This window comes from Chelonia mydas, chromosome 4 (assembly GCF_015237465.2).
Source record: "Chelonia mydas isolate rCheMyd1 chromosome 4, rCheMyd1.pri.v2, whole genome shotgun sequence".
NCBI classification, from domain to species: domain Eukaryota; kingdom Metazoa; phylum Chordata; order Testudines; family Cheloniidae; genus Chelonia; species Chelonia mydas.
This window is the reverse complement of record NC_057852.1, coordinates 90495237-90522372: the sequence shown is the minus strand read 5'-3', so window position 1 is coordinate 90522372 and position 27136 is coordinate 90495237. Positions and strand designations below refer to the sequence as shown.

General features: G+C 43.0%; 1 protein-coding gene across 5 annotated transcripts in view; it reads right to left on the bottom strand.

Moving 5' to 3' along the window:
• Window positions 1–27136, bottom strand: part of SCFD2 (sec1 family domain containing 2) — a 310407-nt gene that overhangs the window by 256650 nt on the left and 26621 nt on the right. The gene's annotated exons all lie outside the window — the stretch shown is intronic.

The following is a 27136-nucleotide window of genomic DNA, read 5'->3' as shown; positions in this document are numbered from 1 at the left end:
GATGTAACCACTATTGTTCACTTCGGAAATATCTATAATACTCTGAAGTTTTTCAAATACTGCAGCTGAAGTACAGAAAGGCTCGAACTCCAGAGTTTGGGTCTGGATCTTGGTGCAAACATTCCTAAAATTTGGGAGCTGGTGTACTGATTTGATACAATGGGCACCGTATCTTGGGGCTTTGTTTATTGTCCTCATATTTACATATAAGAAATGAACAATCTGCAATAAATCTTAACAGTTCTTACGTTTTTGGTATCTACAGAACATAAAAATTATTTACAGTTAGCTTTTAATAAAAGACACCTAGTATTTTATTTGGCTCATCTGCATTCATTTCCTCATCAGTATTCTCTCTCACCCAAGATACTGTATTTTATATAATGAATGGCTCCAGTGTTTTCTCTGGAACAAACTTGCCTTAAGCTAAGTCCACGCATATTTGATTTACTGGGTTGGTTTTTTGCTTGCTTGTTTTTTTAAAATAGCTTCCTTCTGTTTTCTCTCAGGAGATTTTTTCCTCCTATTTTTCCTCTAGAGACCCGTACCACAAGTTTACCGTATGCCAGAAATAATAGTTTTGTTTTATGAAATACTCATAATTGAGTTGATACCTGTGTTGTGCTCTCTCCACTGATACGGTCTGGTTATGTTAAGTCCACCATATCATCCTCCAGTGCAGGTGAGAGTACTTTCCAAGCCCCTCTATTAGTAGCCCAAGAATCCCATAATCTCTAATTTGGATTTGGCAGGGGACATGGGGAGAAGTGGAGGATGGGAAGGAAATTAAACACCTCCCTCAGCTAACCAGGGTTGGGGGAGGGAGTGTATATTTTATGTGTGTACGAATGAGAGCGCAAGCATTTCATCCCATTAATGTGCTCTGAGAAAGACAATCCAAGCTAAATAGCAGAGAAAATTTGGAGTAAATTGGGGAATAGTCTCCCCAGGGAAATGGCAGGAGACCCATCACTTGAGACATTTAAAAATTAGCCTTGATAAAGTACTAGAAAAATATCCTGCACAGCACGATCCTGCATCAACAGAGGAACTGACTAGATGACCTAAAGAGTCTCTTCATTTCTCATTTCTAGGACACTTATTACATCTCTCTCAGGCCAATGAGGCCTGGGGGGACAGCTCCTTCCAGAGACCACCCAGCCCACTTGTGATGCAGCCACAAGCAATACAAGTCACTCCACTTGCAAGGATGGTCTGAGTGCACTGTCATAATGGCCAGCGCAGCACCATATTAATCTCTTGTAACACAAAATGGAGTCCTTTTTGATACAAGGATTAGAATTCAAGACAAAGCAGAGGTTCCAAGAGTAACTGTACGCTTCAACACAACTTCCTTGAATTAATGCACTGCTGTGTTACTTTACACTTATGAGTCTTGGATTGTTTGGGTTTACTGCTTAAATTCCTTTCTAGTTATCATCATCATACAAAAATGTAACTAACTGACCCTATTCAGACCACTCTTATAGGGCATTGTCTACACTATCATTTTAAAATGAGTCTGAGGGTTAGGTTCCTACATAGTTGTCCCTTGTTCTAGTTACAACACTTGTACACTCTGCAGCATACATGGGATCCTAACCAACTTCCCAAACCATGGTATAGCCTTGGACGTGATTTGCTCAAGACTCTGTCTGGACCTTAGCTGTATCCCCCTCACACTACACAATGAAACCATGCTGTAACTGGGTCCCCGACACATAGCATGATGGGGAATCTTCCACAGTGATAATTTACAATGGTGCTTCAAGGGTGAGGGGGAAGGAGTAGCCCTGGTTGGCTCTCATCTCTCTCCCTGCCCTCCTCTGAATGTTTTCCCACTGTCCCCCACCCCACTCCCTGCCACTGCTTTTTCTCATGTCTGTTTCTCCCTTATGCCTCAGTTATCTATGGACCCATCTAGAGCGTACATTATCAGATGGTTTTACACAATTTTTATTCTGAACATTCTTTCTCCTCTGCTGATTGACTATTTTCTCCAATAATCCCCATCCTCACAGTCTCTTCACTGGAGCACCCTCTCCTATGATCTTCCATTCTTTGTCCCCCTTTCTCTTACCTCCCTTTCTTTGTTTTTATTCCTTTAGCTAATCCCTTTCAGACTCTCTATTCCCAACCCCAAATTTGCAAATATTATTAATCTGGCTCAAAATATCAGGAAATTGCCTTAAGATCATCTATTTTTTAAAGAAGATAAAGTTTGACAGGTTTCAGAGTAGCAGCCGTGTTAGTCTGTATCCCCAAAAAGAAAAGGAGTACTTGTAGCACCTTAGAGACTAACAAATTCATTCGAGCATAAGCTTTCGTGAGTTACAGCTCACTTCATCGAATGCATGCAGTGGAAAATACAGTAAGGGGATTTTATACACACAGAGAACATGCAACAATGGGTGTTACCATACAAACTGCAAGGAAAGTGATCAGGTGAGGTGAGCTATTACCAGCAGGAGAGAAAAAAAACTTTTGTAGTGATAATCAAGGTGGGCCATTTCCAGCAGTTGACAAGAAAGTGTGAGGAACAGTAGGGGGGAAAAATAAACATGGAGAAATAGTTTTACTTTGTGTAATGATACATCCTCTCCCAGTCTTTATTCAAGCCTAATTTAATGGTGTCCAGTTTGCAAATTAATTCCAATTCAGCAGTCTCTCGTTGGAGTCTGTTTTTGAAGTTTTTTTATTAAAATATTGCCACTTTTAGGTCTATAATCGAGTGACCAGAGAAGCTGAACTGTTCACCGACTGGTTTTTGAATGTTATGTTATAATTCTTGACGTCTGATTTGTGTCCATTTATTCTTTTACATAGAGACTGTCCGGTTTGGCCAATGAATTTTGACTGTCTTTTTGGCCTTCTGGTTTTTGAGAATTCAGAGTTCACATTTTCCTGCTTTTCTTCACAACCACGAGGCTAGAAACTTTTTTTTTTTTTTTTTTTTTTTAATGAAAGTAAGCTGAGGTTTTCACACACACATATGCCTCCAGGAGCTGGGGCTTTATACATAGACATTAAAGGTCAGAAGGGACGAAAAGCACTAAATACAGCAGTGCTCCTGACAAAATTGTGAGAGTTGGAAGAACAGCTGTCTTTCCTTCTCTCCCACCCTGGGCCTACAGTATATTATATTTAAACATAAATAATCAAATTTAGAAAACCCACCAAAAAGTATATACATTAAAACAGCAAAACATGGAACTTCTATGTTCTACTTGTATGTTATATGTTTTTCCCTCACCCTTTGTCTACCTTTACAGCAGTGTGCTCTAGTGGACAGGACTAGGACAGGAAATCGGGAGACCTGGGTTCTATTCAGGGGTCAGCCCCCACCATGTTGCACGACAGACACTTGACAAAATTACCGGACTTAGTGACGGACATTGGCGGAGGGAGCTCTGGGCTGAGGCAGGGGTTGGTGTGTGCGAAGGGGTGTTCGGGCTCTGGGCTGGAGGTGTGGGTTCTGGGGTGGGGCCAGAAATGAGGGGTTCAGGGTGTGGGAGGGGGCTCTGGGCTGGAGCAGGAAGTTGGGGGAGTCTGGGGTGCAGAAGGCTGCTCTGGGATGAGACCAAGGGGTTCGGAGGGCAGCAGGGGGATCATGGCTGAGGTTGGGTACAGGAGGGGGTCAGGGGTCTATGCTCCGGGCGGCGCCTACCTCAAGCAGCTCCCGGAAGCAGCAGCATGTCCCAGCTCCAGCTCCTATGGGGAGGCGCGGCCAGGCAGCTCTGCGTGCTGCCCCATTCCCTGCAACTCCCATTGGCCACAGCTCCCGGCCAATGGGTTGGTAGCCATGGAGTCAGCATTGGGGGAAGCGGGATAGAGGCAGCGTGCCTGCAGAGCCGCCTGGCCGTGCCTTTGCGAGCAACAGCACGGACAGGTGAGCACCCCCACAGACCTCAAAACTTTTACCACAGACACTTGTGTTCGTGTATGGACACATTGCTGACCCCTGGTTCTATTCCCAGCTCAGGTGCTATCCTGCTGTGTGACCTTGGGCCAGTCACATCCCCTCTCTGTGTTTCAGTTGCCTCATTTGAAAAATGGGGATAATTATAATGACCTCCTTTTGTAAAGCGCTTTGAGATCTACTGATGAAAAGTGCTGTATAAGAGCTAGATATTATTACTTAAATAACAGATTTTTTTTAAAAAAACAAATCAAAAAAAAAAACCACCCAGACTTATGGCTGACTGTTGTACTAAAACAAAACTCTATTTTTTTCAGCTATTTCTCATAGCTTTTGACCCAGTGATTTTCTTTACTCTTACTGGCTTACGTTGTGGGACTGAGGGTTGTTTTAATGTGCTAAAACAGCAAAAAAAGACAAGTGTGGTGAAGTCTTAGAGCTGACTGGGGCCTGCCATATTCCCATGTGCCTGGAGATTTGCACAAATTACAATGAGTATTTCCAGACAAAATTCTGGTTGCTTGAGAAAGAAAAACAGCAAGAAGGGTAAATAACAGTAGAGATACCACAGATGATATTTTTCTTTCTGCAGATGTACCAAGAAACAAATACCCAAGCTCTAGGTCTCTGTATACAACTATTTTAAAATACAAAAAATGAAATAAGAATCCATAATGCAAAATACTTGATTGCTCAAGGCCAACGCTCTCAAAAATAATTCACTTAACAATTCAGAATGCCTCATCAATAATACTCCACAAGCAGCAATCCCCAATCCCTCATGTTACCCCTTCCTGAAAAGCCTGACAAAGCAAATAAGCCGTGCAGCATGCCCTGACAGTGAACAAATATGGACACTATGGGTATAAGCCTGGATCTGAGCCCAGGCTCAAGCCAAACCCCACTTACAACCACACTGCAAATGTGCTAACCTCGGGCTCATACCCAGGGTCCCAGGACCCTGCAGGGCTGGAGAGTTCAAGCCCATGATAAGCTGGGATCTAAGGTCTGAGCCCTATTGCTTTCCTGTGTGCAAACAGCCCCAGCTTCACATGGGTCCTGAAAGTCCTCCAGATGTATCCCAGAATGCCTGGCAGCAAAGGAGCAGTGCTGCAGGCAGCCAACCCAGTGTCCGAGTACCATTACTGCCTGGCTGAGAGCGCTACCCTTTCCTGCCCCAGCTCCTCCTCACTGCTGTGTGGAGTTTGCCCCAAGCAGGGAACAGAGCTGACAGGCGGGAGGAGGCTCCCAGGCAGTGGGATGCTGGGGGAGGGTCATCCCTCTCCTGGGCATGCTGAGCCGGGAGCCCTGCCACTCCCCATCCCTGCAGGGTGGTGCTTGGTTCCCACTCTGCTCTCTGGCCCTTACTCCTGGGACCCGCCTGCCTTCCGTGGGGTTGCGTGCACTGTCACACTGGCGAGTGGGAGCCATCCCCAAAACTTCCATGCAGCCTCCTGCAGCAGTGGCCCTGGTACCTCCTCAGTGCAGGGAAGTTTTGGAGCTGGCTCCCACTCACTGCCCTCACAGTGCACACAGCCCAAAGAGGGTGGGATCAAGTGGCTGCCTGCAGGAAAGGGTGCAGCAGAGCTCCCAGCTCAATACAGCTGTGAGAGGGATGACTCCCAACACCCCAGCCACTCCCCACCTGTATAGAGCAGCTGCCTGGTCCTGCTCCACTCTCTGTTCCTTACTCCTGGGTCCCCCCTACCCTCACCGGGGCTGCATCTGAAGGGGCACCTGGGCAGTGTGCACTGTGAGGTCAGTGAGTGGGAACCAGCCCCCAAACTTCCCCATAGACTCCCAGGGATCCCATATCCCTGCCTCCCAGGGTGTGGCAGGGGCAGGGATAAGGGATCCCTGGAGGGTGCTGGAGCACACAGCAACCTAAGCTCAGGGGTTCACTTCTCCACTTCATAGCTGGCAGCAGCCAGGCTGGGGAGGGGGAAGTGTTTTTCCTCTGATGCCTTCATTTTATGTCAAACTTCAAAACAAACAGAAAAAAATTAATAAAAAACCAACCAAACACACCTGCATTGAACATTCCATCTTAAACATTAAGAATTGTAAAGTTTCACTTTAATAGTTTGACAGCCCTGGAGACAGATGTCCTAATTATCCTCAGAATAGGGGCATTTTCCTGCCAATGTGACTCAGCCTAGAGGTGTGGAGTCCAATTCTCAGATTAGATGATAGTTCAGTATAAAGCCTTCTCAAGCTGCTGTCATTCTACTGAGACAGCCACGAGAGGAGCTAATTATGTGGTCATCTATTCATGTGCTCCTTATGGACACCTGAGTCCTATCAATACCATCATCACAGCTGGGAAACAGGGAGGGCAGTAGAGATTCCCCACACTGGCAACACATTCCTAGGGTGAGAGTGTTGATACTGGGGGATGGGAGGAGGCGCTAGGCACTCTGGGATACGTTTACTTAGAGTTGGGTCTATGCACTGCAGTGTGGACGCCAGAGCCTTAGGTTTGAGCACAGGTTAGAAAATTCTTAACCTAGGGTTAAAATGCATGGTAGACATTCAAGCCCAGAGTTCCCTGACACGGGTCAGCTGACTTGAGTCCCACTAACCCTGGACTTACACGGCTGTGTTGACAAAGCCTATGAGACCAAGGGTGCAGGGGGAAGTCAGCTCCAGACCCTAGGATTTCTGCAAAGAAAACTCCTCAGCGAGCAGCCCCTTCCATTTTAACCAAACAGCAATTAGCTCAGGCACCTCCACTGATCACAACTGCCCTAATATTATACATAGTGAGTGGCTGTCTTTCAGGGCCTCCAACCAGTTAGGGCTTTCTATGTCAAAAGCAACTTCTTAAATTCCATTTGGAAGCTATCCTGGATCTGATGTGAATTTTGGATCACTAATGTAACATGCTTCTCGGGTTAAACACTGTTTAATAAGTAGGTAAATATATGCGGCATGAACTTAACAATTCCAAATGATGTTAAGGTGCATCCTCATGCAGAGCATGTTGAAACAGTCAAACCTCAAAGAGATATCATCAGTCATCTCAAAATGTGTGAAACCAAAACCAAAACCAGGAAGGCAAAGTCTTTTCCATTCCAGTTCTGTGGGCTGGTCAACCCAAACTCCTGGTTTCAACCAATACCTCTCAGTGTTTTGGATAGCCAACAGGATAATTCAATTTACATATCTAGAGATGCTAAATAAAAGAAATCAAGTATTTGCAGTAGGCCCTATATTTCCCTATACAGAGAGAATACTGCAAAATCTGGGGTAAATTATTTACGGTAAAATTGGCAAATTTTTAAGGGTGAACAGTGTATTCTTTCTCCCCGCTTAAAGAGAGATTAAAATATTACCTGATATCCAAACAGGGAACAAAACAAAACAACAGCATCCAAGAGTAAAAACTTTGAGGGACAGAGGCGACACTGAGCAGATTTGAGAGATTTTGGCCCAGATCCACAAAGGTATTTAGGTTCCTTACTTCCAGTGAAATCAATAGAAGTCAGGAGCCTAATGAACTTTCAGGATCTGGGTCTTTGTGATTAGAAAATTTTCGGGACGAAAAAAAAAGCAACTGTAATGTTTGCTACTGAAAACTGGAGTACGCTGTGCTGCTTTCCTAATGAACAGTTATGTGCTATGCTTTATGGCTGAAAAGCTAATGAAACAATTAACCAGGAAAGCTAGCAGAGGCAAATGTGCACACAGCAAAAATGTACCAGATTTTAAAAATTATATGACCAGCAAAAGAATTCTCTCTCTCTCAAAATACCATCCCTTCAGCCATACATAAAGCTATACGGGGCATTGCCCCGGGGCAACTTTGCATAAAGTGAAATACTACATTTTTACAGTGTTCTCTTACAGCTGTAAAATCCATAGATATACCAGCAAACTGGCATCATCCTGGGAAAGTGGACTCCACCCAGAATGTATAGCTTTACCAATCTATGTCAAAAGGCTCCTCAAGATTTTAAACTAGACTTTTATAGATTAAGGATGTTCTATCAGTGAACAGCCTGGCACCAAGAGTAAATCCTGTCTTTCACCAGTGCTACTTCAATCTGGATAAAGCACTTGAAATAGTTATGGCATGCAATAAATGTCAACTGGAGTTTGCTAGAAACTAACAGGAAATGCTAATCATAAGATAAAATGTGAGTCTGTTTTCATTTATAAGAAGGTTGTTAAGTAGTGAATCATGGGAATGACTCAATGAAGTGCAAAGGAGAAAAATGGAGTGAGTAGAGGGAGAAAAAAAAAACATATCCCATGGGTCACCAATACCTGATCTTTCAAAATGAATCTGCTAATATGTATTGTTTATTCATGGCACGAGACCAATTTACTCACATATGTTTCAGTAGGTCACGTCACTTTTTGTTAGCACAACCTAGCGTCCTAGTGTTAGGACAAACTAGTTATTAAAATAATTTAAACAGAACAACTCAGTCGCAATTGCCAAAACCACTGAAAAATAGCCTGTTTTTGCATTGTTCATCATATTGCAGCAAGTGCTAGCAGCTGATTGATTTAAAGAGTAACACAAAAATGTTCAGATGTACTCTTCTGCAGTTCCTCTCCTCCCCCCCCCCCGCCATTGCAGCTCCAGAGAATGGTTTCAATTTAAAAAAGAATTAGCTCCATAATTTGTCCAGTGAATATACATGTAATGAGTACAATAGTAAACGGATTAGAACAACATGGAGAAGGGTCTTTCTTTGCTGCCTGTCCCCTTTGTAACTTGGGCAAAGTTACCACGTTGTGTTTTAGAATCCCAAACTAAATGAAACACAGAGACAGGATCATCTTATTTGCCACTATTATTCAAAGCAAAGAATGGAAGAGAAAGTCCCTCTCTGCTCACTGTCTTCCTATTCCCTCCTATAGTGCTCTTCCCCTCCTCCTTTTTCATCTTTGGTTCCTGTACTCTCACCCCAAGTAGTTTATTCTGATCACACAGACACTGATTTTACACTTCTGTACCTCTACTGACTTAAATACAGTTCTCTCCCCCAGCTCCTCTTTCCCGCCATCTCCTGCTGCTTTACATATCTGTATATGTTATCAGAGGCATTTTGTGAACCACAATATTCACAATGCACTTACCTGTGGCTACAATGGATTTTACTTTTAATTTTTTATTACAAAAGCAAAACAAAATATAAAACATTACGTTTTAATATTCTTAAAACTAAACAAAATTCTTTACACTCATAAAACCTTACAGTCAAGGAACCCTAAATCACTTTAATAATATTAACGTTCACAACAACCCTTAAGTATTACAACACATATTTTACACAGAGGAAAATGGGAGGCACAGAAGTTAAGCAACTTGCCCAAGGCCAGAAAGAGAGCCTGACAAAAGCAAAGAATAGAACTCAGGGTTGAAATCTTGGCCGCCTCTGACATCTATCAGTGTTTTGCCAGGGATTTCACCACAGACATTTTTAAGGCTTGTGTCTTATTTTTACCATTAGTCTCGCTACCTAATAAACCAGTACAACCACCAGCTATTGCTAATGTGCTACTATTCCACATTTGTGCTTTTTTAAAAAGTTGTACACACAACAAGTATGTAACATCACATTCATCATTAAGGTTAAGAAAGATAGACATATATAACAAGACTTCTCAGTAAGAGCAATGCCATTTAATCCTTGTAGAATAAGATTTTTTTTTTTAATGACACCCAATTTACTGCAGATTCCTCTTTCTTTCGTAAAGGGCTTCATACATTTCATAGAAATGAGAAGGGGAAAACATCATTCTGTATTCTAAATTTTTGATTGCCTATCCAGTGTAATTTTACACGTAAACAAGTTTTGTTTAAATCAGAAAACTCTTGTATGTGACACTATATCCATGAAAACAGGGTGGTTTGTAACAGAAGTTAAGCTGCAATTTTTATACTTCATGCCAGAGGATGCTATTGTTATCCTCTAAGTTGGAGGCTCCTCACATTTGAAGTAGCAACATGAACTTAGAAGCTGACGTGTAATTAGACAAGGAAACTTATTACCAAGGTAACAGGGGGCATATACAGAAGGTATTGTACTGAAACATACTCTCCCTCATCCCGATTACCCCTGCTTAGAAAGGATTGGCCTGTATGTAAATTTACATATTTTACATATATATTTTTTAAATTCCTTTCCCCTTTGAAAGAGCATTTGTCCCTGTTCTTAGATTATGAAGGGCCAGACAGGACCACTGTGATCATCTAATGACTCTGGTTTGCTCTCCTGCATAACACAGGACATAAGGCTTCCCTAAATTAATTCCTGTTTGAACTACAAAAAGAAAAGGAGGACTTGTGGCACCTTAGAGACTAACAAATTTATTTGAGCATAAGCTTTCGTGAGCTACAGCTCACTTCATCGGATGCACAGTATATCTTATAGAAAAACATCCACTCTTGACTTAAAAATTTCCATTGATGGCAAATCCATCACAACCCTTGGTAAATTGTTTCAATGGCTCATTACCCGCATTGTTTTAAAAGTTGCACCTTACTTCTAGCCTAAATTTGACTATCATCCACTTCAATCTAGTTTACAAAGGTATAAGAACCAATGGCTGGAAGACCTCCAAATTTCTGTCCTCCATGCAGATACTTACAGATTGTGATCAAGTCACTCCTAAAGACTCTTTCTGATAGATTGAGCTCCTTGAGTCTATCACTATAAGGCGTATGTGACAGAGTACTGAGAGCCAGGAGCTGACCGAGCGCACTGATCACTTCAGCATTAATTAGTACCCCCAGATCGGATTGGGGTCTGTCAAGGTTCCTCCCCCACTCTGAACTCTAGGGTACAGATGTGGGGACCTGCATGAAAAACCTCCTAAGCTTATCTTTACCAGCTTAGGTCAAAACTTCCCCAAGGTACAAAATATTCCACCCTTTTGTCCTTGGATTGGCCGCTACCACCACCAAACAAATACTGGTTACTGGGGAAGAGCTGTTTGGACACGTCTTTCCCCCCAAAATACTTCCCAAAACCTTGCACCCCACTTCCTGGACAAGGTTTGGTAAAAAGCCTCACCAATTTGCATAGGTGACCACAGACCCAAACCCTTGGATCTGAGAACAATGAAAAAGCATTCAGTTTTCTTACAAAAAGACTTTTAATAGAAATAGAAGTAAATAGAAATAAAAAAAAAAGATCCCCCTTGTAAAGTCAGGATGGTAGATACCTTACAGGGTAATTAGATTCAAAACATAGAGAACCCCTCTAGGCAAAAACCTTAAATTACAAAAAAGATACACAGACAGAAATAGTTATTCTATTCAGCACAATTCTTTTCTCAGCCATTTAAAGAAATCATAATCTAACACGTACCTAGCTAGATTACTTACTAAAAGTTCTAAGGCTTCATTCCTGGTCTATCCCCGGCAAAGACAAAATATAGACAGACACACATACCCTTTGTTTCTCTCCCTCCTCCCAGCTTTTGAAATTATCTTGTCTCCTCATTGGTCATTTTGGTCAGGTGCCAGCGAGGTTACCTTTAGCTTCTTAACCCTTTACAGGTGAGAGGAGATTTCCTCTGGCCAGGAGGGATTTTAAAGGGGTTTACCCTTCCCTTTCTATTTATGACACGCCCCCCAAATCTCAGCTAGGGTGAAACACTGGCTGGGATTTCTTCCTGGAGCTCTAGGAAAACAGAGTTAATAAGACACATGCATCTCTAAATATGCTACCAAGTACATAAAGACTAACAATATTCTCCACATCTCAAGGACGATTTTAACCAGTTGAGTCTGGGAAACTTTCACGGGAGAGTGCATCAGCCACTTTGTTAGACGCTCCTGAGATGTGTTGGATGTCGAAATCAAAATCTTGGAGAGCTAAACTCCACCGAAGAAGTTTTTTGTTATTTTCTTTGACGGTGTGAAGCCACTTCAGTGCAGCATGGTCGGTTTGCAGGTGGAAACGCCGTCCCCAAACATATGGGCGTAGCTTTTCCAGAGCGTAGACAATGGCGTAACATTCTTTTTCAGTGATTGACCAGTTGCTTTCCCTCTCAGACAGTTTTTTGCTGAGGAACACTACAGGGTGGAATTCTTGATCAGGTCCTTTCTGCATTAAAACTGCTCCCACACCACGCTCGGACGCATCTGTGGTTACTAGGAACGGTTTGTCAAAGTCTGGGGCCCTTAGTACAGGGTCAGACATGAGTGTCGCTTTAAGCTTGTTAAAGGCCTTCTGACACTTTTCGGTCCACTGAACCGCATTTGGCTGTTTCTTTTTGGTTAGGTTTGTCAGTGGGGCGGCGATTTGGCTGTAGTGCGGTACAAATCGTCTGTAATAACCGGCCAAGCCTAAGAAGGATTGAACCTGTTTCTTTGACTTTGGGACAGGCCACTTTTGGATAGCATCCACTTTGGCCTGTAGGGGGCTGATAGTTCCTTGACCCACCTGGTGTCCAAGGTAAGTCACTCTGTTTAGGCCTATTTGACACTTCTTAGCCTTAACAGTTAGTCCTGCCTCCCTTATGCGCTCAAGGACTTTTTGTAGATGTTCCAGGTGGTCTGCCCAGGAATCCGAAAATATGGCCACATCGTCAAGGTAGGCGACTGCATATTCTCCTAATCCTGCTAGGAGACCATCTACAAGTCTTTGGAAGGTGGCGGGTGCATTTCGCAGCCCGAAAGGGAGTACATTAAATTCATACAGCCCGAGATGTGTGGTGAAGGCTGACCTTTCCTTGGCAGATTCATCTAGCGGTACCTGCCAGTACCCCTTGGTTAAGTCCAAGGTAGAGATGAACTGGGCCCGTCCCAGTTTCTCTAATAGTTCATCTGTGCGTGGCATTGGATAGTTGTCTGGGCGAGTTACAGCATTTAGCTTACGGTAGTCCACGCAAAAACGTATTTCCCCATCTGGTTTGGGAACTAGAACCACTGGAGATGCCCATGCACTTTCAGAGGGGCGGATTACACCCATCTGTAACATATCCCGGATCTCCCGTTCTATAGCAGTTTTAGCTTGAGGAGACACCCGGTAAGGTTGGACTCTAATTGGGCGAGCATTACCTGTGTCAATGGAGTGGTATGCCCGTTCAGTCAGTCCTGGGGTGGCTGAGAACGTTGGCGCGTAGCTAGTGCACAGCTCCTGGATCTGCTGTCGCTGCATACGCCCAAGGGTCATGGAGAGGTTCACCTCTTCCACACCACCAGCACATTTCCCTTCGTAGTAGACACCTTCAGGCCACTCAGCGTCGTCTCCTCCCTGGGCTGTAAACTGACAAACCTTTAATTCTCTGGAATAAAAGGGCTTTAGAGAATTAATATGGTACACCTTAGGCTTTCGGTTGGAGGTGGGGAATGCTATGAGATAATTAACAGCTCCCAGGCGCTCCTGGACCGTGAATGGCCCTTCCCACGACGCTTCCATTTTATGGGCCTGGAGCGCCTTTAAGACCATGACCTGGTCCCCTACTTTGAAGGAACGCTCTCTGGCATGTTTATCATACCAGGCTTTTTGCTCTTTTTGAGCATCCTGTAAGTTTTCTTTAGCAAGGGCTAAAGAGGTTCGGAGGGTGTTTTGTAGGTTGGTTACAAAGTCCAGAATGTTAGTTCCTGGAGAAGGTGTAAATCCCTCCCATTGCTGCTTCACCAACTGCAATGGCCCCTTAACCTCACGGCCATATACAAGTTCAAATGGGGAAAACCCTAAACTGGGGTGTGGTACAGCTCTGTAGGCAAAGAGCAACTGCTGCAACACTAGGTCCCAATCATTGGAGTGCTCATTTACGAATTTACGTATCATGGCCCCCAAAGTTCCATTAAACTTCTCCACCATGCCATTTGTTTGATGGTGGTAAGGAGTGGCAACCAAGTGATTTACCCCATGAGCTTCCCAAAGGTTTTTCATAGTTCCTGCCAGGAAATTAGTCCCTGCATCTGTGAGGATGTCGGAGGGCCAACCTACCCTGGCAAAAATGTCTGCTAGTGCCTGGCACACACTTTTAGCCCTGGTGTTGCTTAGAGCTACTGCTTCCGGCCATCGGGTGGCAAAATCCATGAAAGTCAGTATGTACTGCTTTCCTCTGGGTGTCTTTTTCGGAAAAGGACCCAGAATATCCACAGCTACTCGCTGAAATGGAACTTCAATGATGGGGAGTGGCTGGAGAGGGGCTTTGACCTGGTCTTGGGGCTTTCCCACTCTTTGGCACACCTCACAAGACTGGACATAGGTAGAAACATCCTTGCCCATTCCCTCCCAGTGGAATGACCCCCCCAAACGGTCTTTGGTCCTGTTCACCCCAGCATGGCCACTAGGGTGATCATGGGCTAAGCTCAAGAGCTTGGCCCGGTATTTAGTTGGAACTACCAACTGTCTCTGAGGATGCCAGTCTTCCTGGTGTCCACCAGAAAGAGTTTCCTTGTATAAAAGTCCTCTTTCTACAACAAACCTGGATCGATTAGAAGAGCTGAGAGGCGGTGGGTTGCTCCGTGCCGCCGTCCAAGCTCTCTGGAGGCTTTCATCTGCTTCCTGTTCGGTCTGGAACTGTTCCCTTGATGCTGGAGACATCAGTTCCTTATTGGATTGTGGACCTAGGCTTGGTCCCTCTGGAAGCGATATAGGGGATGGGGCTGTTTCTGTTGACTGTGAACCGCTCTCCGCTGGTGAACTATGTTGGGATTCAGGCTCCGGCTGAGCCTCTTGTGTCGGGTTATCGGCTGCTGTCGGTTCAGGGTCGGTGGGGCCCTCTGGTGTTGAGGTTGCAAGTACTGGATTCAGTGCTGGCAATGGGTCTGGTGTTGGTTGTTCGGCTGGTTCCGGTTCTGGGACTGGTTCCGTCTGGGTCTCTGGGACTGGATCCACTACTGCTGTTGCAGACATTGGTCTGGGGTCCGGATCCATCACCTCTGACCGGGTCCTGATAGAAGTTTCCGGAACAGAGCTAGGCCTCACGGCTTGGTTAGCCTGGCTGCGGGTGACCGTTCCCACCCTCTTGGCCTGCTTCACATGATTGGCCAAGTCTTCCCCCAACAGCATGGGGATGGGATAATCATCATAGACTGCAAAAGTCCACGTTCCGGACCAGCCCTTGTACTGGACAGGCAACTTGGCTGTAGGCAAATCGAAAGAGTTGGACTTGAAGGGTTGAATCGTCACTTGGATCTCTGGGTTGATTAAATTGGGGTCCACTAAGGAAGCATGGATAGCTGACACTTGTGCTCCGGTGTCCCTCCACGCGGTGACCTTCTTCCCGCCCACACTCACAGTTTCCCTCCGCTCCAAGGGTATCTGGGAGGTATCTGGGCCTGTGGACCTCTGGTGCGATTCCGGTGCAATGAACTGTAATCTGTTGGGGTTCTTGGGGCAGTTGGCCTTTACATGCCCCAGCTCGTTACATTTAAAACATCGTCCAGCTGACTGGTCACTGGGGCGAGGAGGGTTGCTGGAGAACGGGGTGGAGGGACGATAAGGGGTCTGGAGGGTTCTTTGGGAGGTAGGTGGGGCTTTGGGCGGCCCCCGGTAATAGGGTGTGGTCTGGGGTTGTCCCTTCTGGTCTCCGCTCCAACTGCGACCAGTTTTCTTCTTCTCTGCCACCTCCACCCATCTGGCTCCAATCTCTCCTGCCTCGATTACAGTTTTGGGCTTCCCATCTAGGATGTATCTTTCTATTTCCTCAGGAACACCCTCTAAGAATTGTTCCATTTGCATTAGGAAGGGCAAATTTACTGGAGATTCAACACTTGCTCCGGATATCCAGGCATCCCAATGTTTCACAATGTGGTAGGCATGTCGGGTAAATGACACGTCTGGTTTCCACCTTAGGGCTCTGAACCTCCGACGAGACTGCTCGGGTGTTATCCCCATTCTGACTCTCGCCTTGGATTTAAACAGTTCATACTTGTTCATGTGTTCTTTAGGCATTTCAGCCGCCACCTCAGCTAAGGGTCCACTGAGCTGCGGCCTCAGCTCTACCATGTATTGGTCAGTAGAGATGTTGTACCCAAGGCAGGCCCTTTCGAAGTTTTCTAAGAAGGCCTCAGTATCATCACCTGCCTTGTAGGTGGGGAACTTTCTGGGATGGGAAGTGGTACCTGGAGAAGGATTGCTAGGGTTTGTTGGTATATTCTGCTGAGCCTTTATCTTCTCCACCTCCTCCACATGCTTCCTCTCTTTTTCCTTCTCCTCCTCCACATGCTTCCTCTCTTTTTCCCTCTCCTCCTCCACATGCTTCCTCTCTTGTTCCTTCTCCTCCTTCTTCAGCCGCATGAGTTCTATCTGTCTTTCATGTTCCCTTTGTCTTTCCTCAGCCTGAAATCTGGCTAATTCCAGCTGTAGTCGAGCTGCAGATTTTGTCATTCTAACCTCTCTGTTTTTAACTAACTTTACACCCGAGGTTTAGAAATAAACAAACAAAACTTGGCTGTAAAATTTTGCTGTGCTGGAATAGAATACCTATTCTCTGATAGTGATTGTCAGCCTACAGAAAAAGACAATTCCCTTGTCTCTGCTCTGGGCCCAAATCAAAGCAAAAACTTCCAGCTACTTTGAAACCTGTTTACCCAGCCCAAAGAAAAAACAAGTTTCCTTTTTAAACTTGTGCTCCTTGTAAAAACTCAAAATCCAAAAAAAAAAAAAAACCCTGCCCCTTTTGTCTCCAGGCAAATGGGTAGAACACCCCCCCTTCTATTTACTTTTAGGGAAAAAAAAAAAAAAAACCTCTGGGTTGGAAGACTGTGAATTTCCCTGCAGGAGTTAAGTACCCTGCCTCCAGGCAAAGAAAACCTGCAATTCACAAAGATAGTCTCCTTTTGTCTCTGCTTGGCCACAAAGCAGAGAAAAAACAAGCTGCTTTCAGTTTCAGCTGCTTCTGGACTTCCTTTCCAAAGGAAAGACAATTTCCTTTTTAAAATCTGTATTTCTAGTTCAAAAAATCTCAACTGGATCTCAAAATGATTTCAGGTTAATCCCACCGCTATGCCACCATGTCAAGGTTCCTCCCCCACTCTGAACTCTAGGGTACAGATGTGGGGACCTGCATGAAAAACCTCCTAAGCTTATCTTTACCAGCTTAGGTCAAAACTTCCCCAAGGTACAAAATATTCCACCCTTTTGTCCTTGGATTGGCCGCTACCACCACCAAACAAATACTGGTTACTGGGGAAGAGCTGTTTGGACACGTCTTTCCCCCCAAAATACTTCCCAAAACCTTGCACCCCACTTCCTGGACAAGGTTTGGTAAAAAGCCTCACCAATTTGCATAGGTGACCACAGACCCAAACCCTTGGATCTGAGAACAATGAAAAAAGCATTCAGTTTTCTTACAAAAAGACTTTTAATAGAAATAGAAGTAAATAGAAATAAAAAAAAAAAGATCCCCCTTGTAAAGTCAGGATGGTAGATACCTTACAGGGTAATTAGATTCAAAACATAGAGAACCCCTCTAGGCAAAAACCTTAAATTACAAAAAAGATACACAGACAGAAATAGTTATTCTATTCAGCACAATTCTTTTCTCAGCCATTTAAAGAAATCATAATCTAACACGTACCTAGCTAGATTACTTACTAAAAGTTCTAAGGCTTCATTCCTGGTCTATCCCCGGCAAAGACAAAATATAGACAGACACACATACCCTTTGTTTCTCTCCCTCCTCCCAGCTTTTGAAATTATCTTGTCTCCTCATTGGTCATTTTGGTCAGGTGCCAGCGAGGTTACCTTTAGCTTCTTAACCCTTTACAGGTGAGAGGAGATTTCCTCTGGCCAGGAGGGATTTTAAAGGGGTTTACCCTTCCCTTTCTATTTATGACAGGGTCTGATGAACTACAGAGCTAATTATCCATTACCTGAGAAGGTAGTTAAAAAGCCCTGGAAGAGGCTGTAGAGTCCAGAGGAAGTAAGAGCTCAGGGCAGTGAGATCTCTTTCTTTCCCTTCCTGGAGAAAGGGTGGACCAAAGAGAACTGCAGCGTTGCTGCACAGGGTAATGATTGTGGTTTGGTGGAGGTAATATAAATAAAACTCAATGAACTGTTAAACAAAAAGTAGAACTTGCCCCTTTACAGCATGTTTTCCAATTCTTTAATCATCCTCGTGGCTCTTCGCTCAACCCTCTCCAAATTATCAACATCCTTCTTCAAGTGTGGACACCAGAACTGGACACAATATTCCAGCAGCAGTTGCCCTAGTGCAGTGGCTCTCAAATTTTTTTTTACTGGTGACCCCTTTCACACAGCAAGCCTCTGAGTGCGACCCCCTCCCTTATAAATTAAAAACACTTTTTTATATATTTAACACCATTATAAATGCTGGAGGCAAAGCGGGGTTTGTGGTGGTGGCTGACAGCTCACGACCCCCTATGTAATAACCTTGCGACCCCCTGAGGGGTCCTGACCCCCAGTTTGAGAACCCCTGCCCTAGCATCTAACACAGTGGTAATGTAATCTTCCTATTCCTTCTCAATGTTCCCCTGTTTATAATACACCATAACGCCTTTATCCTTTTCAGAATCACTACTTCCCAGGATAGATTCCCCTATCCTATAAGTATGTCCTACGTTCTTTGTTCTTAGATGTATGACTTTACATTTGGCTATAGTGAAACACTGTTTGCTTGCGCCCAGCTTACCAAACAATCCCGAGCGCTCTGTATCAGTGACCTGACCTCATCTTTATTTACCAGCCCTCCCATCTTTGTGTCAGCTGCAAACTCTGGCAGTGATGATTTTGTTTTCTTCCAGGTCACTAATAAAATGTTAAATAGCATACAACTAAGAACCAACCCCTGTGCGATCCCACTATAAACACACCTGCTCAATGATGATTTCCCATTTACAATTGCATTTTGAGACCTATCATTTAGCCAGTTTTTAAATCCATTGAATGTGTTTTATGTTTATTTTGTATACTTCCAGTTTCTTAATCAAAATGTTGTGTGGTACCAAGTCAAATGCCTAACAGAAGACAAAGTTATATAACATTACATCAACACCATGATCTTTCTCAACCAAACATGTAGTCTCATCAAAAATAATCATCAAGTTAGTTTTACAGGATCTATTCTCCATAAACCCAGAATGACTGGTATTAATTATATTAACCTCCTTTAATCCTTTATTAATCCATTCTTTATCAGCAGTTTCATCAATTTTGCCCAGTATCGACATTAGGCGGACAGGCCTATAATTACCCAGGTCAACCCATTTACCCTTTTTAAGTGTTGGCACAACATTAGCTTTCTTCCAGTCCTCTGGAACCTCCTCACTGTTCCAGGACTTATTGGAAAACCAACAGTAACAGTCCTGCCAGCTCCTCGGAGAGCTCTTTTAGAACTAAATTAGGAGACAGTACCCGTGACCCTTGCTTCCGCATCGGAGCTCTTGTTACTCAAGTGGAAGAAGAAGGGGAAGTTTTAACTTTTTTTTTTTTTTTACTGTTTAAATTGCTTATTATGCACAGGAGCAAGGAGAAGTGGAGAAGAGGGTATGTGGAGTAGTATGAGTGAAAAATGATGGGGAAGAATGGCAAGCAAGTGGCACTCATGTCTGCTCCTGGAATCCTGAAGGCGACAGCTGGAATATAGGGGTTTGCATAAGTGAGAAAACATCTGAACCATTGGGAGTCAGTAACTGTACAGCATTCCTGCCCTGATTAGCTCACACAATTGCATTTCAATATAACTGAATATAACCATTTGCCACTTTTTTAATCATTTCTTTTATATTTAAAAATGGAAGGACCATGAGATATACTGCACAGATTCTGTGGTTTCCAAGTCAGTAGAACTACTTCACTTGATGTCTATGAAGCTCAGTTAATTGTGTATATTTTTGCAAAAAGGAAAAAAGTCAGTACGGATTAAATTAGAGCTTCATTAATTCTTCATCGCTGCCCAAGACCGAGTGATTGCTCAGAAAATGAGCAGGTAGCCAGAGTATCTTTCACAGAAATGATGCATTAACTCCCAAGTTTGTTTTAAAAAGGAGGAAGCAACTTCCACATTAATTGCTAAGTAGTTCAAAAAATAATAATGTAATTGTTAGATTTTTTTTTCTTGCTGTAACTATCTTCTATGATCAACAATGTGTCATTTGAACCCTGATGAACTGTGATAAGCCCAAGACTGTGACTGAAGGTATACAGTTTGACTACAAGCCCTAATCAAGGGCCAGTGCACGGAGAGTCACAATTTCCTTCCTAGTTCCCTTGCTACTTCAGGGAGCAGTAACAGTGCTCAATCTAAATCTAGTGTAGTATATATATTCCAAAAAAGCAGCAAAGAGTCCTGTGGCAGACATATTGGAGCATGAGCTTTCGTGGGTGAATACCCTGTGCAAGACTCTCATCCTCCCAAGTGCATGATGTGGGAACATATCAGCTCTGCAGAACCCACTTGCCTTATCATGCAGACAGCCATGATGCTGGTAGTTAGCACAGGAGTGTAACGGGGGTCCTGAGTCACTGCATTATCCAGGTCACAATTTGGCCCTGACTTAGCTGCACTCTTTTATTTCATTTTTATGAAAGTGACAATGTGGCTCTCATACATATATAATGTAACTGGCTCCAGAAAGGGACAAGTGTTAATGTTTTTAGATTTTGTTTTTCAAAAATAAATCTCTGGCATTACTGTATATGCATCAAGAGGACAAATGTACACTTTGCTAGATACAATTAACTAGAATTTATTTAACTGAGTGCATGGCAGTGATTTCGCCTAAAGAAACTAAAAATAAGAACAAAACATTTAATTCCCGAACTAACATAATGGCTAATCCAGGGTTTGTAATACTAATGGGACTATTTCTAAGATAATCAAAGACAACTTTTTAAAACCACTAAGATGGCTCATGTTAGTTGGCTGAACTTTTAACGTGAGGGAAAAGTCCACTCATGATGATTCACCTTGTCGATTACAGGAAGAGTTAATAGAGGCTCAGTTGAGCCATTAACTACAACATGTAACACTTATTAACAACATCTGTCTCGCAATCATAGAATTATAGTACAGGACTTTATCTTCATTTGGATTTACTGTGTTTAAACGCCCTCAATGCATGGATTTTTCTAAAATCACCACATGCAAATGGATATTTGGAAAAAAAACAACAGATATCCAATATTAAAGAATATATATGTTTTCTTGAATAAATTAAGCTTATTTCCCAGTCATTCCAAACCCGCAAGCCACTTGGTTGGTGTAATCTGCTCTAGACTCAACTGTGCCTGTGTATTTTGGCACAGTCTCAAAACTTTGAGGTTATTGTTTGATTTATGTGCCAAAAGTCCACAGATAAAGAACTAGTGACAGGCTGCTAGCTTCAGCCTTTACATGGGCTATTTGGACAGACTTGCCCCTCACCCGCTTTCTGCATTTACTCAAGGAAGACTGTGTCACATCAAGATCAAGTTATCCAATTAGCCTATTGTTAGCATAACTAGATTGATAAGTCTAGCAATTCACTGGAAGTCACTGAAAGTGCTCTTGCCTTTGTTAAAAACATAACTTTTCTGTGTCTGAACCACATGAAACATTTTTCTTAAATTTGCATTTTTCTACAGAGTGAAAAGCAATGTTTAAGCAATAATCACATGGCAGAAGACTGAAGGTAAGAGTCAGAAGAAGAAATCACAAGTTTGTTTTTAATCAAAATGAAATAGGAGCACATCAGAAAAACAGCAACAGATTTTCTATGAAAAAACTAAAATGGTTTAACATAGGCCAATGCAAATCATGAATATGGGTATTAAGCAGCAAATGAGCCCTATAGTCTTGTTGTTTTTTTTTAAATGAAAATGTATCTGAAAGTAGGAGCCTTTTATAAGATGACTTTGATTAAAGTGGAAAGTCCGATAGTTCTGAATCTTCAGCCAATGTGTTATAGAATGAAATTAAAGAAAAAGAAAATTCATGCTGAATATCCAGAAAGTTTCCAGAGAGTGAGGTCTATTAAACTGTGGAATGTCTCTTAAGAGAAATGGTCGAAGCATCTTTTGCTTGAATCTTTTAAAACTAGACTGCCTAAGACTTTAGTGAATACACAGTAAAGGATCATTCTTGAATTGACAGGGAGTGAATTAATGTAAATGACCTCATAGACCTTTTCCAACACTGGCTTCTATGAGATACAGAAGAGACTTATTAGGTAATTAGGAATTGCCAGAGTTGTTGGGCAAATGGTCTTTGTGCAGTTCTAGTTTCTAGAATGTTTTGATATCCTTTTATATTAAAGGCATTATATAAATGTAATATTATTTGATTCGGTTATATTCATTATATGTCATATGTCAAATGAGAATATCATTTGAAAATTAAACTAACATGCTGGCTCTATTGGTTAGTGTAGTTTAATTCCAGTTTAAATATCCATAGTAGCAAAGAGAGCTTATACTGAGAAAAATGCAATAAATCTTATTTCCAGGAAGATAACAACTAACAGATCTGTAATAAAAAAGGACACTAAACTTTCTAAACTACTACATGCTACAAGGGGCCACAGCAATGGTTCCCTCAACCCACCCAGCAATATTGTTAACCTATCCCAACTATACTCTCAGCCCAGCAGAAGCAGCTGTCCTATCTTGGGGCCTCTCCTTCTGCCCCTCCACCCCCACGAACATGATACAGTTCTGTGGTGACCTAGAATCCTATTTTCGACGTCTCCGATTTTGTCTCTAAGGTGCCACAAGTACTCCTTTTCTTTTTGACTCACACCAGCGTATCAGTTTGATGAAGGACTTTAAGGAGGACCTTGCATTTTAGCTCCTCTTACTGCTGCACCACTGTGTGGCTGAAGGGGGCCAAAAAAGAAGAAATATGCCTCAATTTCTTTAAGAGAATAAGTTTTTTGGTACAAATGGATTAACTGGTTTAGGCATACATTTCAGGGGCATGGTGTAGTGGAGACAGTGGTTTTTCAATTGGGAACAGCTGTGAATAACCCAAGGCTTTAATATTCCTGGAATTCTTCCAAATTCTAGTGGTGACCAAGATTTGGAGGTTTGAGATCAACTAGTAAGAATATTGTTTTATTCAGTTAATTGATGATGGAAGAAGGTTTCTTTTGGGGAGGGGGGGGAGGAGACAATCTATCAGCTAAAGTGTGTTACGAAGTTTTCAAGATATGTTGTGCTACAACATTTTTCAAAACACCACACTCTTAAAGCAAACAGGAAAAGTCACTCAGAAGACCCACTACTTCCTCTCACCAGTGGTGCCAGTTCCATTCAAGATACAGTCATTCTCATCTGATTAAGAAGAGAAACTTAACACAGTAGTTATGTGCAAGGAGTAAATGGTACCTATACATTTTTTTTAAACACAAAAGAACAGCTACAAATTTCCCCAAACAAAAACCTATATATTTGTTACCAGCCTGGGGTTCACAAGCTTCATTATTAGTAAATATTATTCCAAGTATTCTTTAACAAGACAAAAGATCCAGCTAATATTTTAGCTTTCTGTTCCAGAAAGCATTGGAAAGACAAACCAAGATCTGAATTAGTGAATTCTTAAAGATCCAGTACAGATCATTTACTTTAAAATGTATTCATAGCATTTAGCAGATAAAATCAGGGCTTTGGAGCTGTGCTCCAGCTCCGCTCCAGCTCCAGGCAAAAACCTGCAGCTCCACTGCTCTGGAGCTCTTCCGCGGGCTCTGCTCCAAAGCCCTGGATAAAATACAAAAAATTATAATACAGCCTGCCTGTCAGGCCTCTGTTGGGTACCCACAGCTTTAGAGGTAGCTGAAAGAACAAGGAAGCCTTTTAGAAAAAGTTCTGTATTATGGTCAAACATGAGCTTGCACATAGGTCTGCACTGTGACTCTCCCCAAATGAAATGGAGTATTTACAAATGTATGCTGGTTAAGAATAAACAAGCAAATTTTCAAATGACCAGTAGTGGTAATTTGCTGTAAGAATCTTGACAGGTTTCAGAGTAGCAGCTGTGTTAGTCTGTATTCGCAAAAAAAGAAAAGGAGTACTTGTGGCACCTTAGAGACTAACCAATTTATTTGAGCATAAACTTTCGCGAGCTACAGCTCACTTCATCGGATGCATAAAGGGGAAAATGCAGTGAGGATGTTTTATACACACAGACCATGAAAAAATGGGAGTTTATAACTTCAAAACGTTTTCTCTCCCCCCACCCTAGCAGGAGAGTGGGGTGGGGGGAGAGAAAACGTTTTGAAGTTATAAACTCCCATTTTTTCATGGTCTGTGTGTATAAAACATCCTCACTGCATTTTCCCCTTTATGCATCCGATGAAGTGAGCTGTAGCTCGCGAAAGTTTATGCTCAAATAAATTGGTTAGTCTCTAAGGTGCCACAAGTACTCCTTTTCTTTTTGTAAGAATCTTGTTCTCCATATACCAAGAGAGTATAGGAATGCAAGTAATCAGACAGACTTTCATCATTTGACTAGAGAATAGCATCTTTTCTCTTGGCTGGTCTGCTTGCATTACCTTTAGCTGCATGTTCAGAGAACCTATAGACACTGGGAAGTGCCAGCCACCAGAGAATTTGAAGTTTAAAGTAATTTATACCACATTTTTTAATTGTTTTATTACATCAGAGTTTTGAAGGAGTTAATTTTGTAACTAACTGCCATGCACAGCATAATGGTGAAAATTTACATGTATGGAGAAGCATGTACATTAAAACATACAATGTACTTAATCATAAAAGAATTAGGCATGATAAAGGGGAAATTATTTGCTTAGGAGCGAAGAAAAAATATTTAGTTTCATAAGATGTACTTAAAGATAACTGCACTGAGAGTGAAATCCTGGCTCTGCTGAAGTCAATGGAAGTTTTGCCAATGACTTCTACTGAGCCAGGATTCATCTTGAGTCTTTTAAACGGGGAAGTTATTTACCTTTGTAACTGGAGTTCTTTGAGATGTGTGGTCCCTATGTATATTCCAGTGTGGGGTATGCATGCATGCTCTCGAGACTGGAATTCTTGCAAGCAGTGTCAGTTGGTCCGTGCCTTGCCCCTGCTCTCCTTGTACTCTACACAGAGGGTACAAAGGGTGAGGGGGACCAACGGCTTCTTCAGTTCCTTCTCTAATGCAAATCTAGCCAAGATCCAAACCAGAAGGGAAGGAGAACGGGTAGTGGAACGCACATAGGGTACATACATCTCAAAAAACTCCAGTTACAAAGGTAAGTAACTTCCCTTTCTTCTTTGAGTGCTGGTTCCTATGTCTATCTATTCCACTGTGGATGACTGACGAGCAATACTCAGAGAGGAGGAAGGTGCAAGGATGCAGATAGTATAGCTACTTGTAAAACCACTGCCCCAAAGGATGCGTCAGCAGGGAGTCTTGAACTAAGGCTTAATGTCTCCATGAACTCCAAGTAGCTGCCCTGGAAATGTCAAGCAGGGTTAGCTCTTGAAGTAAAACCTCTGAAGCCGCCTCTGCCCTTAGAGAGCGCGAGCCCTCACCCCATGTAGGGGAGGAAGCCGTGTCAACTGATAACAGTATAGGATACAGCCAGAGATCCATTTAAAGATCCTCTGAGATGTGATAGTCTAACCTCAGACTTGTTCTGCCACAACAATGAAAAACCTACGCGACATTCTGATCGGTTTTGTTCTTTGCAGACAGAATGTCAATGCTCGTCACACGTCAAGAAAATGAAGTCTCCTCTCCTCACTAGAGGTATGGGGCTTTGGAAAAAATACAGGTAAGTGACTTGACTGGTTTATGTGAAATTCCGAAACTATCTTAGGCATGAATTTCAGGTGTAGGCAAAGTGAGACTTTGTCCTTATGGAATATTGCGTATGGTCATTCAGCCATTAGAGCCCTGACTCCACTACTTGTCTGGCTGAGGTGACAGTAACGAGGAAGGCATTCTTCACTGACAAGAGGGACATGGAACATGTAGCTTGTGGTTCAAAGGGTGACTTAATGAGTGCTGAAAGCACTCATTTAAGGTTCACAATGGGGGAGTTGGTTTCTTTACTGGCAGAAAAGTTCTGATCAAACCTTTTAAGAAGCAGGCTGTCCCTGGGTAAGTAAAGATCGAGTGACTGTCTGACAGTGGGTGACAGACGCTGATTGCCACTAGGTGAACCTCTACAGAACTAAGGGAAAGACCTGCCCTCTTGAGAGTAAGGGAGCTGCGCTGCAGTTGGAGGCCTGGGCCCCACCACTCCTTCCTGAACATTCCCCCTCTAGTGGGGCATGCCACACAGTTTGGGGACCATTGAGGTAGACTTTTCCATGTTCAAACAGGGCATGTCTACACTGCAATTAAACGCCCATTGCTGGCCTATGTCAACTGACTCAGGCTCGCGAGGCTCAGGTTAAGGGGCCGTTTCATTACAGTGTAGACGTTCGGCTTGAGCTGGAGCCAGGCTCTAGCATCTTGTGAAGTGGGAGGGTTCCAGAGCTCTGGCTGCAGCCCAAGCCTGAGTCAGCTGCGGGTTTTAATTGCAGTGTAGACATACCCACAGACTCCTAGGGATGATATAAGATGAAATAACAACAGTGCAAGGGCTTCTAAGCATGTCCTGCCCATGAGAAGCCAGCCGTTTAAATACAGGAAGATGGTGAAGCTGCTCCATATGAATTCTGCTGCTACTATTAGAAATGCTTTGATGAAGACTCTGGCTGCAGTTGCTAAACCAAATGGATGCACCCTGTATTGACAGTGGTTGGGCTCCACCATAAATCTGAGGAATTTTCTGTTGGCAGGGTGAATCTCCATGTGAAAGTATGTATCTTTCATACTGAGAGCTGTGAACCATATGCTCTTTTCCAGGGATTGTATTATCAATGACAATGTAACCATACAGAATTTTAATTTATGGAGAAAAAAAGTTGAATTGTCACAGGTGAAGAATAAGCCTCCACCCTCACTTCTTGGGAACTAGGAAACATTTTGTATAGAACCCTTTTCCTTGATGTTGAAGAGGCACTCACTCTATCGCTCCCCATTGGAGGACAGATTCTACCTCTTGGAAAAGGATCTCCTTGTGAGAATGTCCCTGAAGTGGGATGTGGAAGGGGTTTTTTGAGGGAACAGGGCGAGGAACTTGATGGAATAACCAGAATGAATTATATCCAACACCAACTTGTCCATTGTTATTGCAATCCAGCTGTGAGAAAAGAGTAGAGAGACACAAAACGATATGGGAAGATTGCGTGGAAACAGCATCAACAGTGGTTCATAACTCCCGAATGCTAATGGCATTGCTACCAACCTCAATGCAGTGTCAGCTGCATCAGCTGCAAACTGCAATGAAGGTCTAGC